This window comes from Ursus arctos, unplaced genomic scaffold, assembly GCF_023065955.2.
Source record: "Ursus arctos isolate Adak ecotype North America unplaced genomic scaffold, UrsArc2.0 scaffold_48, whole genome shotgun sequence".
Taxonomy (NCBI): domain Eukaryota; kingdom Metazoa; phylum Chordata; class Mammalia; order Carnivora; family Ursidae; genus Ursus; species Ursus arctos.
Window position 1 is genome coordinate 191,795 of NW_026623065.1, and position 19,427 is coordinate 211,221.

Below are 19,427 nucleotides of genomic sequence, written 5' to 3' on the forward strand. Positions count from 1 at the left end.
CGACAGAGAGAGACAGCGAGAGAGGGAACACAAGCAAGGGGAGTGTGAGAGGGAGAAGCAGGCTTCCCACTGAGCAGGGAGCCTGATGCGGGGCTTGATCCCAGGACCCTGGGATCATGATCTGAGCCGAAGGCAGATGCTTAATGGCTAAGCCACCCAGATGCCCCAGAAATCCACATTTAAAAAAGCAATGAAATACCATTTTTCATCAAGATGACTCTTCCACACACACACAAAAAGAATTAGAAGAAAAGAAAAGAACAAGTGTTGGCAAAGATATGGAGAAATTGAAACCTTGTTCATTGTGTGTGGTAGGAATATTTGAGCATAGTTGTGAAATCAGTATGGTAGTTCTTAAAAAAAATTAAAATTAGACTTACCCTGTGTTCCAGTAATTCTACTTTTGGGGTATATACCCAAATTAATTGACACCATGGTCTTGAAGATCTGTCTGAACATACATTTTCATGCCATCATTAGTCATAATAACTAAACCATGAAAACAATCCACTATCTGTCCAAGGAGAAACAGATGTTGTTTATACACACGATGGAATAAGAATGAATAATATCTCAGAAGAGGAAGAAAACACTGACATAGGCCACAACATGGGTGAACTTTTACATTAAGTGCATTCATAAAAATGCAAGCTTTGACTCCACTTTTGGGACCTACCCAAAGTAGATTCATAAAGACAGAAAGTAGAATGGTGTTTGCCAAGGGCTGGAATGAGGCAGTAATGGTAAGTTTCTGATTCATGGTGTAGAGTTTTAGTTTCACAAGATGAAATGAGATGTGAAGTTGGGTTAGACGGAGGTTGTAGAAAGGGTACTAATGCATTTAATACATTTAAAATGTATTCCATGAACTTAATGTACTTAATGAAATATAAACCTATAAATGGTAGATTTGTAGACGGTAGATGGTAGATTTTTGATTATGTGTATTGTACGTCAATAAAAATATTTTTTCTTTAAAAACTGCAAATACAGAGAAATGAACACAGGACAATTTAGTCTTGCCATTTTGGTGCTGCTATTTTGTCTCACCCATTTTCCTGGAGACAACTTTGATCCAACAAAATGTTCTCATTCTGTGCCCACTTAAAAGCTTAAAATCAGAATCTTCCAAAACATGAAAATTTTTTCAAAACGGTATTTTCAGAGTTAATTTAATAAGACATTTTATTCCTTGATCAATTTTTAAAAATGTAGCACAACTTAAAATTCTATTTTATCTACTTTAACTTTAATTCACTGATTTTAAAAATCAGAATCAATTTTTTATGCAAATGGCTTGGATTTTTTATCCATATCATAGTCTACTGACTGGGTTCTGCTGTTTTACATTTTGCTTATGTGTCATTATTTTTACCAAGTCAACTTTCCTGATGCCCATTATGAATATTAAAATATTTTTTGCCCAGTTTTATTGATATAATTGATCACTGTATATAATTGACACACTGTGTATGTGTAAGCTATTATGTGATACGAACTCTCAGAATTTACTCTCTTAACACCTCTCAAACCATAGAGCGGTATCAACTGCAGTCATCATGTTGTACTGTAAATCCCTGTTATTTATCTTAAAACTGGAAGTTTGTACCTTTTCACCATTCACTCAATCCCTGCCCCCACCCTCCCCTCTGTTTCTTGTTACTTTAATCTGATCTGTTCTTCTGAATCAGTTTTCCGCCTTTTCTTTTCTTTGTTTTAGATTCCACATAAAAGGGGAAAATGTCTATGTATCTATCATCTATATAGTATCTATCTCCCTATATATATCTATATCTACACATGTATAGTGTTTGCCTTTCTCTGTCTCACTTGTTTCACTTGGCATAATGCCTCTAAGTCCAAAACTGTTATCACACTTAGCAGGATTTCCTTTTCTTATGGCTGATTAATATTCCATTATGTAGGTAACACTTCTTTATCCATTCACCACTAATGGGCACTGATGTTTTCCTTGTCTCAGCTATGGTAAATAAAGCTTCTTGCACATGGAAGTGCAGGTATTTCTTAGACATATTCCTTTGTTTTCTATGGAATGTTCCCAGACGTGGAGCTGCTGGACATACGGTGGTTCTGTGTTCAGCGTTTTGAGGACGCTCCATACTGTTTTGCACAGTGCCAGCGCCAGTGCGCATAGGCTCCTTTGCTCCACATCCTCACCAGCATTTTCTCTTGTCGTTGTTATGACAGCTGCTCCAATTGATGTGATAGGTCATTGCGCTTTGGGCTTGCGCATACCTGCTTATCATTTGTTTATGTTCTCTGGGAAAGTGCCAGAGCACTGAACACTGTCTCTGGGGTCCAGGGGCAAGACCAGTCTCCATTAGACCTTCAGGGTCCTCGTTTGGACATACAAGGGTGGGTGCAGAATCACTCTTCTGGCTGAGGTGAGGGTGCTGGAATAGTAAAGAGGACACCATGGGAGTGGACAGAAAAAGGAGGAAAGGGAGGTTTCTGTGGTCCCTTATTCTGCTCTTGGAGCCTGGAGATCCTGCTCCTTTGCCACTCTGACTCTGGAAAGCCACTGCCTTGAGGACACCCAAATGAAAGCACCCCTTTTTTTGGTGGTGTGCCTGCCTGGGGCTGTACCACTAGAGACAGAGAACGTGATGCAGGGTGCTTCCTTGTCCATGGTGCCTCATCAGTTCTGCTGGAGATACTGGAGAAGGAAGAGTCAGGCAGAGGCCATTGTGGTTGTCCCCTTGCCCAGAAACAGCTCGAAACTTTTAGTTGCGCTTCTCCCTACAGTCTAGCTTGTTAAAAGGGGAGGTGGGCTCCAAGATCTTCTCAGTTATTCATTCAGTAACTATACACTAAGCACTCCCCTATGCCAGGTACCTTGGTGGACCCATGAGGAGAGCTGAAAATACCAAGAGCTCCCTGCTTTTAGGGGCTCACGGTCTAGAGATGGACAAAGCACAAACCAAAGACGTGAAAGAAAAGAGCAAGTGCTATATACGACGACTGAAGTGTGTAATGAAGGAAGGCTGGGAAGTCATTGGATAGGAAAATATGAAAGGCCTCACTGAGGGTGACATTGCTGAAAACAGATTGACAAAAGGGAGCTAGACCTGCACAAGTCTGTGTGCGGTGTGTCAGAAAGAAGGGACCGCTGTTGCAGACACTCAACTAACAGAGCTGGTTTGGCCAGAGGAGGTGAAAAAGGCAGCCCTCGTGGCTGGAGGGACACTAGGAGGAGAGCAGAGGGGAGGGAGGAAGGCAGGGAGAGGTGCTGAGGCCTGGGAGACTGTTACTTATCTATTGTTCCTATGTTACTGCCTTGCCCCAGTAGCCTGAATCTTAAAATGTATATATTTAATTTCTCACAGTTTTTGTGGGTGAGGAGTCCAGGCACAAATAAGCATAGTTCCCCAGGCTCAAGGTGTGTCAGAGGCTGTAGCAGTGACTGAGGCTAGACTGGCAGAGGATTTTCTCCCACGTTGGCTCACATGATTCGGGAAGCTGTTTGGACTCAGAGTCTGAGTTCCTGTGTGTCTTCTGGCCTTGGCACAGGCCAAGTTCTCTGCCATGTGTGCTTCTACACATGGCAGCTCAAAATATCTGTGCTCGATTTTTGGTTCAGAGATCAAGAAGAAAAAGGGAAAGGGAGTGAGACGCAGAGCACAAGAAAAGTAACTAGGAAGTTAGAAACTCTTTGCAATTGAAACTTAGACATCACATTTCATCACATTGGCTGCATCCTATTGGTCAGAAGCCAGTAACTAACCACCTAATGGGTAGAGAGTGATGCCTATACCACAAGTCTGGATCGGTGGGAGCCACTGTGAAGGCTGCTCCGCTCATAGACAAAAATGAGGCAACTGGGGCGCCTGGGTAGCGCAGTCGTTAAGCGTCTGTCTTCGGCTCAGGGCGTGATCCTGGCGTTATGGGATCGAGCCCCACATCAGGCTCCTCCGCTAAGAGCCTGCTTCTTTCTCTCCCACTCCCCCTGCTTGTGTTCCCTCTCTCGCTGGCTGTCTTTCTCTGTCAAATAAATAAATAAATAAAATCTTCAAAAAAATTTTTTTAAAAATGAGGCAACTGGGTCTCATTCTAATTATAATGGGAAACAATTGAACAGTTTAACTACAGAGGATAGCAATATCTGCTTCTTCGTTCATTTCCACCCCATCATAGTGCCCACATTTACACAAGGCCAAGTGGGAAAGTGTTCCAATATTACATTGTTGGAACCCAGGCCTCTGTTGAGCGGCCCTCCATGCCAAGTCCCACCCCTTCTTGTAATTCTTCCATCCTGAAAATTGTGCTTCAGATACACAGGGGACCACCCCACCCATGTTATATTATCCACATACACCTGATGATGTCTCTAAGAAGTGGATTCTAGCCTGATCCCCACTAAGCAGCTTGGGAAAGTGGGGAATATGTGAGAGACACAATGATTTAGGACACAGAACTGGGAAAACAAAAAAGGTCTGAATTCAGCTCTGTCTCCTGAAACCTCAGACCCTGGTTACATTTCCAGAGAGTGGTGGCTATGGCATTTTTGGCTCATTGTGTACAGTTAAGGAGATGACATGGGGGAGAAAAGTAAACAGTTCGTTGCCAAGAGACGGCAGAGGCCAAGGTACTGGAATCTTGAAGAAGCGACCTCACTTCCTTGGTGATAGGCCCCAGTTGAACTTAGAACTCTGGTAACCAGGCACATCCATTCAAAGAAAGCCTGCTTTCCAGCTCACTTGACTCGAGACGTTCAAGAGAACAAGATGTTCTGTTGCTGTATTCCTACTTTCAGGGGCTTTGGGCCCAAGAAAGTCCAGAGTGAGAGACTTTTATGTCACTGTAGACATTAGCTCAGCCTTCTTCTCTGAAGCTTCTGGTTATGTGGCAGGAGACACCAATAGGTAACACAAGGCAGCTCAGGGCAGCCCACTGGAGAGCAGGCAACAACAGTGATCCTACTTCCGCAGGCCCACACCTCTTGCCCCTCACTAAGTGTGTGTGTGTATGTGTATGTGTGTGTAGAGGAGGGGGCAGAGGAAGGATGCCCTTCCTGGGCAGAAGCAAGGTGCCAGGTGTTGGAACCTGGCCCATCTTTCATGTTCACACCCCAGGTCATAGCAGGCAGGATGAGAAGCTGAGTGCTGGGGACCAAGCTCAACCACCTGTATGTTAATCATGAGCTCTAAGGTTTCATCTGGCTTCCTCTTTGTTGGATGTCTTTTCTGCTACTCCTCTTAGCCTTAACTGGAGAACACGATTTCTAATGGGGCTGGCCCCTTGTGGCAATGTCCCGTGAGGCCACTAATGTCTCCTGGCCCCATATATATGGGGCACTGTATTTTCGGAGCTGCACCCAGGAGATCATTGATGAGCTGGTCTGTGACTTCAACTATTCCAACTTCCTAGACAAGTGTCAGGTGCACCAGACCACCCAGGATCAGTGCTGCCTGAGGTGAGAATGGGAAGAGGGTTCTCCACACCCAGGGCCCCCACACAAATATGGGGGCAAACCTGTGGCCCTCCTATTCTCACATGATAGCTACAACCACAGGTTTATCTATCTGCCCTGTACTTAAGTACACATCAGATACCTAGTAGCTATCATGTGAGAATGTGCATCTGAGAGGGGAGTAGAACCAGAGGGATGAATAGTTGGAGGGGAAGAGTCCCCCTTGGGAGGAGCCACCTTGAACAGCAGCGTGGAGCTTGGAGTTTGTGAGGATGATCAGGATGCAAATGCCCTCCTTCCTTCCCTCGTCTCTATTTGCTCCTGGGCCATCCTGTCCTGGGCCCCTCAGTGAAAAGGAATAGAGTGAAATCCAGGGACTCCAACCAGGCTCAGGCCACATTCTCAGCTTTCTGAGCTCTAGCTCTGACCTGTGACCCCTATCTAGGACACTAGTCTTGCATGTGAAATAGCTGGGTGAACAAACCTCCCCCTGTTCTCTAGGAGCTGTTCAAGAAGCTGCTGCCCCATCAGTGCCTGGACTCCGTCTGGTCCAAGCGCAATAAGCCTGGCAATGAGCACCTGGCACCCACAGTCCGGGCCACTGTCGCCCAGTTCAACGGTGTGGCCAAGTGTGTCATCACCACCTGCCTTGGCAACCCAAGCATGACAGCCCGGGACAGGGCCATGGTGGTGGAGCCCTGGATCAAGGTGGCCAAGGTATGCAACGGGAAGCCCAGCCGAGGTGCTCTCCTGAGTCTCGGGCACTGCTCTTCCCTTGATCAGGTGTCAGGGTGGAAGGCCCTGGTCTTTGCCCTAGGGACTGTGCAGTCCCTAGGCTCTTCCTTCCAGAGGCTGACTGTGACTTTCATGGCCCAATGTTGGGATGCTCAGTTCCTCCTTGACTTCTTCCTTGGAGTGAGGTAAAATCCTTTCTCTCCCAGCAGTGGGACTCTCTGGGCCTCACGTGTGACCTTCGGCAGGTCCCTGGACATCTGCTTCATCCAGGAGGAGTGATTTAAACTGAGGGTGACTGAAGCTCTAGAGAAAATCAGCCTCCACTACCCACGTGACAGCTCATTCTCTTCCCTCCCCAGGCCTGTCAAATCCTGCAGAACTACTACTCCCTGAATGCCATCGTCTCGGCTCTGCAGACTGTCTCAATATACCACCTCAAGAAGACATGGGAGAAAGTTTCCAGGTGAGACGGTCTCTCTGCATGGACGGACCAGCATAGATGAGGGATCTCCCAGAGGCCTGTCCTCTTCCCCCTCAGCCAGCTTGGACCTCCTGGGAAGCAGCAATCCCTGACTACAGGACCTGGGCTGGCAGGCGGGTCTCTCAGCCTCCCTGGAGAATAGGCCACCATGTCTCCTGCTTTAGAAATCAGTTTTCCTAAATGTTCCCCCACAAGGCTGAGCTGAATAAATATTTTCATGTGTTTACTTTACAACCACTAAACTCTGCCCAATTGAAACCAAAATTGACCAAAACAGAGCTGCTCAATTAATATGGGAATGGAGTCATAGGATGACCTACATCAGAGCTCTCTCCCATGTCCTACAAAGACCTTAGTGCTCAGAGGAACCCAGAGAAAACTGTTATCCAGCCAATTTGACACTTTGGGGTTCTCAAATAAAAGGGACTTGCACTCAACCCTGCCACATTATTCCTCCAATCGTCCTGCCTCCTTTCCCTCTATTCAGGAAGTGCTTTCAAAACTTTAAAAAGCTGGGCACTGAAGACAACCCACAGAGCAGGAAACTAGTCATCAAGGTAGCATGGAAGGTGCAGGTCTGGAAAGAGAAGAAGGGTGTGAGGGAACAGGGTCCTGCATGGATGAAATAGGGAATGGCCTGAAGCATTCCTTGGAGAGGGGAAGCCTTTGGCATGAATGTGGTGACAGGCTGGGGTGAAGATTCCGTTGGGGGTGGAACAACCAGGTGCTGCTCAACCAGATTCCCTAGCCTAGACACCCTGTCTCTCTGTGTCAACAGCTAGTCCAGATGGACACCTGTACAAACCTTGAAAGCCCAGAGGACAGGGCTCTGCTCAGTGATGGGGATGGGATGGGTTGAGGGCCACAACAATAATGATAGTAATACGATACTGAGTCCTCAGGAGACGATGGGAGGTAGGTAGAATTCTCACTTTTCCTGATGAGAAAACAGGCTCAGGGAGGCCAGACTTCAAGCTCAGGGTCACACATAGAGTGAATGTTGGAGCTGAGATTTGTCTAGAATCACACATGGCATGCTTAAGGATAATGTTTATCAGTTATCAGCTGACTTAAGTCAGATATCTAGGGTCTGAATTAAAAGATGGTGGGGGCAAGTGGACTGAGGGTATTACGGTCTCAAGGATCTTGTCCTTGGCCCTACAGGAGCAACCATCTAATAAATCTGCCACCCTGGTGATGGCCCTCCGGAGAGCCTAGAAGAAGAGGCTGCAGAAGAAAGTGAGTGTGCCTGAGACCCAGGGCCTCCAAAGTCAGAGGAGAGGGGCTTCTCCCTGAGGGCTGGAAGCCTCCAAATCAGTACAGGTGGGACTTCCACTCCAGCTCCACTTCCTGTTGCTTCTAAAATTCTTGTTTCAAAGTGACCAGAAGGAGGGTCTAGAAAGCTGGATCCAGAATGGGTTTCGGAATGGGGAGGAGCCCAGGGCTATATACCCTGTGATTTTCTAAAAGCAGGCCCTGGAGGTGATTAGGAAGAGTATGACGTTCTTGGAGGGTGAGGGGAAAGGGAATTGAGGGGAGACTGCTAAGGGTCCTAGGCTGCTCCATGTGGGAAACTGGGGTGGGCGAGGAGGCTGCAGCATTTTCAGGGGAGGGTCCCTGTGGGCACCAGAGAGCAGGGACTCATCCCAACCCTCCCCCTCATGACACAGGGTGTTGTCCCCTAACTTGGCACTTTCCTCACTGAACTGGTGATGCTGGATATTGCAATGGAGGACTATCTGGAGGTGGGTGAGCCTGAGGATTGTGGGGGAGGGACCAGAATCCGGAGGTTTGGGAGCAGAGCGCCCCTGTACTGAGCCCTGAGCTCTCAGGACTCGGCAAACCTCCCCTCATGACAGCCTCACGGCTACCCTGTGAGCCTGGGGGCTGTTGCCCATCTCAGGGATGAGCGAGGTGAGGCTGCAGTTAGGCCACGGCTCCCGGTGCCGAAGACTGGTGAAGCAGCAGAGCTTCCTGAAGGCAGGGCTGCATTAGGTCTGTCTGACTGGACCTCAGCCTCCCCCGGTGAGTTTGCCCGTGGAGGGAGAATGAAGTCAGGACCCTCCACGTCAGCAAGCACCTCAGTAGCCGCAGCAGCCCCTTCCTGCCTGAGGCTTCGGCCTCCCCCACTGTCTTCCGAGAGGGTGGTGCTGCAGGGTCCCGACCTGTAGCCAGTCCATCTGCCCCATGTCCTCCTTTCTCTGGACCCCAGAGCCTGGCCTAGATCCCAGGCCCGCTATCTGTGTATGCACGGCCCCCTCACGGGTCCTGGCCATGGTGCAGCATGAGAAGGGATGGGAATCAAGTGCTCCTAAGAACCAGGGGCCTCATTCTGATGGACTTTGTCTGCTTTCCACGGGAATGAGATCAACGACCACAAAAGAAATAAGGTGAGCATATGTGGCGCTTCCCGCAGGGAAGGGTAGGGAGTGGGCCTCAGAGATGTCCCTGGGAAGAACATTGCTTGGCTCCATCCCCTCCACCTCACATTTCCTGGGATCCCTTGAGAAGAAAGCAGTGCAAGACCCATCCCATTAGGAGATGGGGACAGACACATGGCATCCAGGAGAACTTCCCGGAGGAGAGGCTACTGATATTCACCTCTGAGAACAGGTGGAGACCGGATCAATCTCTAGGCAGGAGGGTGGCCATGTGTGCCAGGACCTGGGATGGGTGCCCGGTCCTGCTGCTCAACCCTCACCAGACCCTGCAGCTCCCGCTCCCCCCCCCCCCCCAAGGCTCCCTATACATCCTGTGCTTCTCTCTCTGCTCAGGAATACCAAGTCATGACGGACATCGTGCTGCTCCAGGTGGCTGCTGAGAATTACACCCTAGAGCCCGAGGATCCTTTTCAGGCCTGGTTCCAGGCTATGGAGTCGCTCAGCGAGGCTGAGAGGTGAGGCCCATCAGGATCTGGGTCGGTGAGGTTCGGGGTGGACTCTTTCTGCTGGCCACTCCTGGGATCCTCCTTCCCTGGGCAGCCTCAGGCCTTGTTGCCGGGGCGCCTGACTCCAGCTGTGGGCAAACACTGGCAGGGACTCTTGAATGGAAGCTCCTGGGCAACTCACAGGTATCCCTCTGTCCTTAGCTACACCCTGTCCTGCCAGCTGGAGCCCCGGTCCTAGCTGGTCAGCAGCACTCAAGAAGGAGAAGAACTAGCCGCAGTCAACCTCAGGGCTGAGCAAGTGTCCAGTGGCCCTGCAGGGATTCCTCAGCAGCTGGGGATTTGCGGTGCATGCGCCCCATGTGTTCCACACCCCTTCCTCCCATCTATTTAGTTATTTGACGGGGGGCAATATTTATTCTCTTAAATAGTAAGTGGTAAATTCAAATATTATTATATTAAAGCCCTTTTTTTCTTTTAGAGCCCAAGAGTGTGGTTTGTTCTTTTACTTCCTACAGTAACGTAAAAGATATAGACTCTCATATTCATTCCTGAACTAAGGAATCTTAAAGCGTCATCAGCTATTGTATGTGGGAGGAAGGAGAAGAGCCAGTCCTCCTCCCTAGCTACTCATACAATCCCGAATTCCTCCATCACCACAACTGTGCCTGGAAGTTTGTTGAATGTTCCCTTCCTCGGAGATAGAGCAGAAAAGACTGTCCCAGGTCTTGACCTCCTGAGTAGGAAAGTCAAAGTGTGGACCTAGGCCAGTGTCCCCATTGCTGATGCTCTGTGCTACTGATCTGCACTTATCACTCAGCTACGGGATCATTAGTCACAGAGCAGGGGGGTTTCAGCATCCGTGTACACTCCCAAAGTACTAAAGTGTACACATTTCCCAAACACTGACCACGTTATAAGGTGGCCTCAGTGGTCACATAACCCAGAACAACTATAGATGGATTTAACAGCCAGCTCTGACATAGTCATTAGAGTGAAAGTCACATAGAAAGTCCACATGCTCCTGGTCAGTCCACTGATTCTGAGAGCTAAGAGGCCCCATGTAGGACAGTGTAGGCCAACATCTGTCATAGCTGAGGTCATTGCTTGTACATGGCCCAGAGCAGTTAAGAATCAGGAAGATAATTTAATGTGATTTATGACATCACCATACCATGAGAAATGCTCAAATCCTGTAAGTCCATACCCAAGATACAGTGGCAAATAGGAATTTAAAGTAAAACTTGGCTTTTAGCTTGGTGCCCATCACCCTTGTTGCAAATCTCCTAAACAGCTGGGTTAGGGAGTGTCAGTGTTCACTCCGTGCCTCCTTTACTTTCCCCATTGTGCAATCTTGGCACCCTTGTCACAGATCATTTATCTATGTACGTGTGAGTTTATTTGGGGGCTCTCTGCTCTGTTCCACTGGTCTACCGGCCTGTTTTTATGCTAGTACCATTCTGTTGGATTACCGTAGCTTTGTAATATGCTTTAAAGTCAGGAAGTGGGGGGATTCCATCTTTGTTCTTCATTCTCAAGATTGTTTTGGTTATTAGGGGTCCTTTGTGGTTCCATATATATTTTAGGGTTTGTTTGTTTGTTTGTTTCTATGCAGTGACATTGGGATTTCTGTAGGTCGCTTCCTCTAGGACCTGGTGGTTGACCTTACTGTTTAGTGTCCCAGAGTCTTAAGTTGTGCCCGTCATGTGTGCACGAGCCCAGAAATGCCTATACATGAATGATCAGATCAGGCCAGCAAACTACAACCAAGAAACAACCAGCGGAGGGCAAGTGACCTCTTTTTCATCTTTGGATTCTAGAACTGTGCTCTCCAGGGTGCTAGCCTCTAGCCACATGTGTCTGCTTATAATTAATTTTACACCAACATTCAGCGAATTAAAATAACACCACATTGCTCACTCACACTAGCCACATTTCAAATGTGCCCATACTAATTTGAATCTCAGGTGGTAAGTTTGGAGGTAAGAGCTGCAATGTGCCTGTAGAACTGAGAGTGTGAAAGCTGATTCATTCAGCATCTCTGTCTCATTCGAAGGTTTGTAACTGTGATCAATTCTTGTTGAAGGGCTCTGACTCCACCAAGTATAGAGAACTTCTGAGAACCCACAGGAAATATCAGGTTGATGCCGTATGACCCACACAACCTCAACTAGAGGAGGAGGAAAGGGTGAGCCCCTCTAATTGATGTGTTTCTATATATCATATTTGTGTTTCTATAGATTTTCTTGTGGAGAGCATTCAAGATTCCAGCAGTGAGGAGGATGACTCTCCAGGTAGGGAACAACACTCAGGTAGGAAGCAATGCAAGAGGGTTCCGGGTACAGTTGGGTTGCACCTGCTGCTCTGGAGACTGAGGAAGGTGGATAGGAAAGCAGAAGGGGTAGGGAAATATATGTACAAGTCTAATTTGTTCATTTCATATTTTAATGACATATTAGTAAGAGGAATGGAGTCCATAGGCATCAGGTGTGCTGTGTTTGCAATCATTTTTGCTTTCCTATTTAAAAATTCTTTCCCATGGGGGCGCCTGGGTGGCACAGCGGTTAAGCATCTGCCTTCGGCTCAGGGCGTGATCCCGGCGTTATGGGATCGAGCCCCACGTCAGGCTGCTCCGCTATGAGCCTGCTTCTTCCTCTCCCACTCCCCCTGCTTGTGTTCCCTCTCTCGCTGGCTGTCTCTATCTCTGTCGAATAAATAAATAAAATCTTTAAAAAAAAAAAGAATTCTTTCCCATGAAACCTGTACTTCCTTCTCTTTCCCACTGCCAGATGTCAAAGCTTAGGTTCTGTTTCATTAGCACCTCTTGGGATTTTGGTATCTTTCTTGTTATTAACCTTGATGGATGTAATCTGGTGCGACCCAACAGACACTTGAATCTGGATACAAAGTTCTAGCATGAGCCAGGAGGTAGATGAGAGGTCAACTCTCTCCCTTTTAACGTACAGGACTAGTAACATTATGTTCCTGTCCTGTTTGCTCCTCCTTAAAGGCCACTTCCATAGCTAGGTGAGTTGAAGAACCTTTCCTCTGCAATTATGCATATGCTCCAATGTCCTTTAGCTCATCCCAGCCTCCATACCTCACCCAAGTCTGAACTGTGAATGTGCTTCCATCTGAAAGAGGCCCATGTGCAGCTGCCCTGGAGACCCTCCATGGCCGGCAGGGATTCTAGAGGACTGTATGAGGAGCTGCTGGGCCTATTTCACACACCAGCTTTTACAGCCCTGCTGACCTGGTCACCTGGCATTGGCCACAGGACACGACCTCTCTCTGGGCAGCAGGGCAGGGAGTCAGTGCTCCTCTCAGAACCCACTGCCTCAGCCACACATTGGCCCTGCCCCCCACACCTTGGTCATGCCTACCCCAGGCCTGCCCAAAGCCCACCCTCCCAGTCCTTCCAAGGTTCAGGGCAAACTGTGGCAGGTACTGTGTGTTTATGTGATCGCATCAGCTGTAGAGCCCCTGTTGCCCCACGTATAGACTAAGGGAATTTAGACAAGTTAGCTTACTTCTGATTTCATGTTCATGCTCTCTAGGGGGCTAGGAAACCTATGGGATTTTTTGAGAACGATCTTCAAGTAACTGCAATTACCCCAGGCACAGGACAGGTAGTATGTGGAACTCATTGCCATTCTCTCCCATAGGGCCCAACAAAACCCCAGTCCCATTACAGGTGCCCCCTGGGTTTGCATGGATTGGTTAATTGATCAATTGATTGATGAGGGAGGGTGGCAGTGTACCCATGATCATTCCTCCGGTGTCCCCATATTTTAAAATAACATGGCTGGTAGAGGCTGACACGGAGAAGGACGATGAACACTAAATAGTGGAGAGAAGTGGAAGGGGAGTACTGAGTCATGAGTACTGAGGAAGGCAACATCACACACAGAAATGCATGCGGATAGTGACTGCCTTCTTGTAAGGACAAGATGACACAGGAGTTCATTCATGGTCACAGTTATGAAATTTGAAGGCTGGAAAAAATATGTTGCAGATCACAGAGACCCATTCCCTCATTGCAGAGGTGAAGACAGAGTCATCCCCAGGTCGGCCTTTATCCTGCCAGGAGCAGTGGGTCCAAGTTCTCACCCCAACCCTGACTGTCCCCGTCCTTTCCCAAGGCTTCCTCCTCCCCACTCCTACAATTATCCATGCACAGGATTACATGCAGGGAGCAAAACTGTGCATGCAGTTTATTTCCTCTTTCATCTCTTTTCACTTTGTTTTTGCTATCTATAAGCTCCTCTTTGTAGCTCTTCCCCCATTCCCTCTTTATAATTCTCATCCTGTAGTATGTGGTCTCATACAGGCACTTAAGGTCCTTGGATCAGTGTCTATAAAACCTCCTGCAGCCTACCTCATTCACATTCTTAGTGTTGCTCTGGCCCCTTACGCTGGGTCTGTACCACGGACTCCTGCTGCGCAGCCCTGAATGGCCCCAGCCAGGAGCTGGGCTGGGAGTCGGAAGGGTCCCTGCTGGAGGGGCCCCAGGAATTCTGGATCTGCTCTCAGCATCCTCCACTTAATGGTTACCTGCCCTGGGTGGCTCTGGTTATGCCTGATTCTTGTCTTCCTTTCAGCTGTGAACAAATTTTTTTGTAATGGACTCAAAAGAAGGAAAAGACAAAGCAAATTGGGGCAAAGAAGAACAGGAAGAGGAAATGTGAGTGCAGGGCACTTGGGATGAAAATGGTAAAGCAAACGAGTGCACATGTTCTCCGTTGCTTCCCTAACTTCCTTGTTGGCACCGCAGGAAAACCAACCAAACACTGGGGTGACCGCTGATGTATGCGGCCACAAAAGCGGAGACAGGGTGGTGGTAATAGTACATACAGGCAACATAACTACCTTCCAAGGACGCTGCCACACTCTTTCTGAGCTAATTATGTGTAATCGTTGTGCCTAGACTATACATGGAGTAGATGATTTTATTCATGTAACCTAATAAGTTAGATATTATTCTTAACTCCTTCTATAGGAGGCTGCCAGGGTCCTGGAGATGCTCTGTGTGTCAAATTGGTGTTGGCAACAGATGCATTTATATTACAGGAAACCATAAAGCTAGACATTTAAGATTCGGGGACTTTACAATATGTAAAGTAAACATCAATTAAAAAACAAATGTAAAACTATTTTTTTCTACAAAACAAACTCAGGCACAGATCGTTTCCTCTGATTTCTACAAAGTGTTTTAGAAGTGATGCCACTCTCCGACATCCTCTTCCAGAGAACATATGCAGAGGGAACACACCTACACTGCTTTCATCAGATCAGGAGAATTTGGATGCCACCTAGCAATAGACATCACAGTAAAGGGAAATCACAGGTTAACTCTTCTGAACGTAGATGTCAAGATCCAAAACCAAACATCAGCGGTCTATAAATCCACAGAGTTTTTATAAAGGAATGAAACTGGGATTTCATGGAGTGATTTCCATTGGTTGATGTGAACAGGATTACTGGGTGTTTGGGTGCTGCCTGGGACAGTGGTGAGAAGGGACAATGCCATTGGGTTGGTGGAATGAACATTTGGTGGCAGAGGGAAGAAACTCTCTCCCTGCAACTGCAAGGTCTAGAGAAGGGTGAGGAGTCTACAGAGACTTCAGAGTTTGGGGAGCGGGAAGTGCACACTCAGAGTGTAGGCTCTGCCTGCTCAGGCTATTGCTCAGATCAGTGGTCAGAAGACAGTGGAGGACATGTCAGCTTCATCTATTAAACCAGCAAAGCACCAGTCCATCAGGTCACTTTCCTCATTAACTAGTGGTTCATCCAGGGTTGGTTCTTGAAGGCCAAGCTGATTCATTAGAGAGGAATTATATGTGCAAGTTGGCTTGGAAAATCCTGGGCTCTGGGCCACATAGGAGTCAAGCAGAGCACTGGTCACACCGTCGGTCTGCCTTGAGGCAGCTGATGTGTGATGACGTGGGAGGAGGAGGGATTTTCCCCCGACCTGTTAAGGGACTTCCTTTCAGGAAAATATCATAGCTTTTGGGTCAGAGATTGAAACGTTTGGGTGGAGGCATGTGCCCTTCTCTTGGCTCCAGCACCTTCTATGTTCTGACAGCAACTTTGGGGCAGGAAAATTTGGGGAATGGAGGGAGGGTAGCCCTTGGTTCAGAAGTCCAGCACATGATCTGGAGGACTCAGGGGAGGCGGTAGGGGTTGTTCAGGGATCTCTGTCCCCAAGGAAACAACTACTTTCCTATCTCAGATCTGTCATCAGCCTTGTGACTCCAGGCGTCATTTAAAATCTCTACAATTTAGAGCCATGAATCACAAAACAGGGGTCACAGCACCTACCCTGCATAACCCATGAGGATGATGGGGGATGACAGGAAATGATGACAGATACTCTCCATGAGCTGTAAAGCATCATGCCCATGTGAGGGCTGAAATGTCACCTTGCACCCTCCCCTGCCCTGTATCTGTTCGAGTTTCCTCTCCGGAGGCAGCCACTCCTGTATTCCTTGCTTATTCTTGCAGACAGTTAATGCTGGAACACTTACACAGCACTTACGCAGCACCGGTCATTTTCTCCAGGTGATGTCTGGACTGTCTTATATTAAGCTTCGTAAGGGAATACTAGTAAATAGGCCTCATGCCGCAGAACAGGGAACCAGGGACAAAGGGGTTAAGTAACTTTCCCAGGTACATGTGTCTTCTAGCATGAGTTGATACCAGCCACCAGACACCAGCTCTCATGCTCTCTCTCTCCGTCCCTGTGCTGTGCTGCCTTTCTACATTGTCTCATCCTCATAAAATCACAGCCCCATCACAGATCATAATACCCCTCTTTGCTCATAGAACAGAAGTGCAGCATAGGAATGAATGAATGTGCTCCCAGGGTCTTCTCTCAGCTGCATATCAACAGTTCTATTTTCAGTTTGTTTTCTAGGATTGTGGCTCAGGTTATAAAAAGAAAAAGATCATAAGGGATTCAAACACGGGATTCACAATATAACTATTTGTGTTTAAGAAGATCTGCTGGCTGTCCACTGTTCTGCTGGCTGTGCCCACAGTGGTTCAGCCACATTGAAATGGGCATCTGACCAAACAACATGGTAGGGCCACAAATATCACCCCCACTAACTACTCCATTGAAGGTGGCATGGGAGTAAAATCAGTAATTAGATTCAAGAAGAAGGACTGTGGTTTGTACAAAAGACACTGGATGTTGGAAAGGAAGGAGTGAGCAGGGAAGGTGCATACTCAAGGGCCAGTGTGGCTACTTCCTGCTCTCAGCCATGCCTTCCATAGTGGCTGCTCTGAGTGTGGGTCAGATAGTCAGGGAGACACTGGAGCTGTGTAGATTTCATCCACTAAGCCACAAAAGTCCAGCCTGGCAGACCCCTCTCCTAGTTAATGAACTGCTCATCATCCAAGTTTGGTCAGTTGAAGACGAAGCTAGTTCTTTGGGCAACTGTCACGTGGGCAGTTGGTTTAGAATGTCCTGGGTTCTGAGCCAGTTGGGAGGCAAGCAGACTACTGGTCATTCAGGGTGATCACCTGACCACCAGGGAGTCTCACTGAAAGGCAGCAGATAGAATCAAGTGCTGGGGGCAAGTGAGGGGAGATGGAGACATGCTCAGATCCCCCCACTCCATCAGGGGTTGTTCTTCATTTGGAGGAAAGACAATGTATTTTGAGTCAGGGATTGAAACACAGAGCCAGGAGTTGGGTCAGGATTTGAGCCATCCTCTTGGTGCAGGCACCTCCTTGACATACCAGGTGTCTGCCTGCAGAAACCTTGGGGCAAGAGGATATGAGCAAGGGAGTGAGGAAAGGGCTCAATTCAGGTGTCCAGGACCTGATCTCGTATTCAGGTGATCAGGGATCTCTATCTCCAGGGAACCGTCTGTATCCCCTGACTCAGAACCATCATTCAGTTGCAGTTGAGCTGCAACTCTGAGAAAGTCACTTAATCTCTAAATTTCAGTACCTGCACCATGAAATATGGATCTCAGCCCCTACTCCTCCCACCCTGTGAGCATCACAAGAAATGACTTTTCATTATTGGAAGTTGAATATTGAAGTCTCCAATTGTTGAGGGGTCTGTTTCTCTTCATTTTTGTCATTTTGTTTTATGTATTTTGGAGTTCTCTTGTAAAACGTTCATAATCTCGAAGGATGGGCCCTTTTGTCATTATAAAATGTCCTTTTTTTTTCTAGAAGAAAAATGTCATAAAAGTTTGTCTTATATTATCAAAGCCAGTCTCGTTCTCTTTTGGTTACTACTTGCTTAGCATTTATTTTCCTTTTATTTTCAACCTCTCTGTCTTAGACTTAAAGCGTGACTCCCTCATAGGCAGCAAATAGAGATTATAGGGTTTTTTTAAATCCATTCTGCCAATATCTGCCTCTGAATTGGAGTATATAATCCATGAATATTTCATTACTAATCAGCTAGCATTGGTATCTGTTTTTTGTTTTGGTTTGGTTTTTTGGCTGTATATGTCATCTCTTTTCTAATAGTCCTCCATTACCGGTTTTTTATGTTATGTTCTAGCGTACCGAATACATTTCCATGGTGCTTCTTTTGCTATATATTCTGGGTTATGTTCTTAGTAGCTTCCCTCAGATTATAATTAACACCTTAAATTATAACATTCTAATTGGATTAATACCAGATTAATTTCCATGGCATATAGAAACTACCTTCATGTAGATTCAATGCACACCCTCCCCTTATTGCCATGGTCATACAAATTATATCTTTATACACTGTGTGCTCGTCAGCATGTTTATAATATTGACTTCAGGTGGTGCCTTTTAAATCAGGAGAAAATAATACATTGTTTACAATTATACACATCTTACATACTTTTATATTTTTTATTTAAATTCATTAGCCAACATATACATACTTATATATTTACACTTTCTTGTATATTAACCTATGCAACTCTTTATTTCTTCATGTAGATTTAAGTTACTCTGTTGTCTTTTCATTTCAGCTTGAAGGGCCCTTAGTATTTCTTTGTAGGCCTTGTGAAAGCAGTGGGTTCTCTCAGATGTTATCTGGGAATGTCTCAATGTCTCCTTTATTACTGAAAGACATCTGCTAGATGCAGAGCTCTTGGCTGACAGTTCCTGTCTTTTGGCACTTTTCATGTCATCCCACTGCCTTCTGGCCTCTGGTTTCTGATGAAAATTAGCCATAAAATTGAGGAGCCTTTGTAAATGATTAGTTGCTTTCATGATTTTCTCTTTGTCTTTGGCCTTGAACAATTTTATTATGAGGTGGGTTTATCCTGCTTGGACTTTTTTGAACTTCTTGAATATTTTTATTAATGTTTCTCATGAAATTTGGTGAGATTTTGGCTATTGTTCCTTCACATATCTTCACTGTCCCTCTCTTTTATTTATTTTATCTTTTACTTATTTTATATTTCATTCTCTGTCTTTTCTTTTTCTGGGGACTTTTCTTTGTGCATATGTTGGCATGCTTATTGTATTATACAGGTCCGCGAGGCTCTGCTATTTTTTTCTCCCATCCATATTTTTTAACTCACTGTTCATCAGACTGGATCTCTATTAATCTATCTTCAAATTTTTGTCTTTTTCCTGCTCAAATCTGTTGTTCAGCTTTGTTGTGGCTTTGTGTCTCCCCAAATTATACATTAAAGTTGTACCCCACAGTACCTGTGAAAGTATCCTTATTTGGAAATAAGGTCTTTGCAGATATAATCAAGATAAGGTTACACTGGGGGCGCCTGGGTGGCACAGCGGTTAAAGCGTCTGCTTTCGGCTCAGGGCGTGATCCCGGCGTTACGGGATCGAGCCCCACATCGGGCTCCTCCGCTATGAGCTTGCTTCTTCCTCTCCCACTCCCCCTGCTTGTGTTCCCTCTCTCGCTGGCTGTCTCTATCTCTGTC

General features: G+C 46.7%; 1 long non-coding RNA gene across 20 annotated transcripts in view; it reads left to right on the forward strand.

Annotated features, from left to right (window-relative positions):
• The window catches only part of LOC125282077 (uncharacterized), a 102,825-nt gene that overhangs the window by 69,147 nt on the left and 14,251 nt on the right, over positions 1–19,427 (forward strand). For 5 of the 20 annotated variants that reach the window (XR_008957434.1, XR_008957436.1, XR_008957447.1 and 2 more), the window contains 7 exons: positions 6,526–6,629; positions 7,812–7,970; positions 8,318–8,392; positions 8,507–9,037; positions 9,422–9,543; positions 11,147–11,719; positions 14,133–19,249. This is a non-coding gene — a long non-coding RNA (uncharacterized LOC125282077). The other 15 variants (XR_008957433.1, XR_008957440.1, XR_008957443.1 and 12 more) reach the window with 12 other exon arrangements.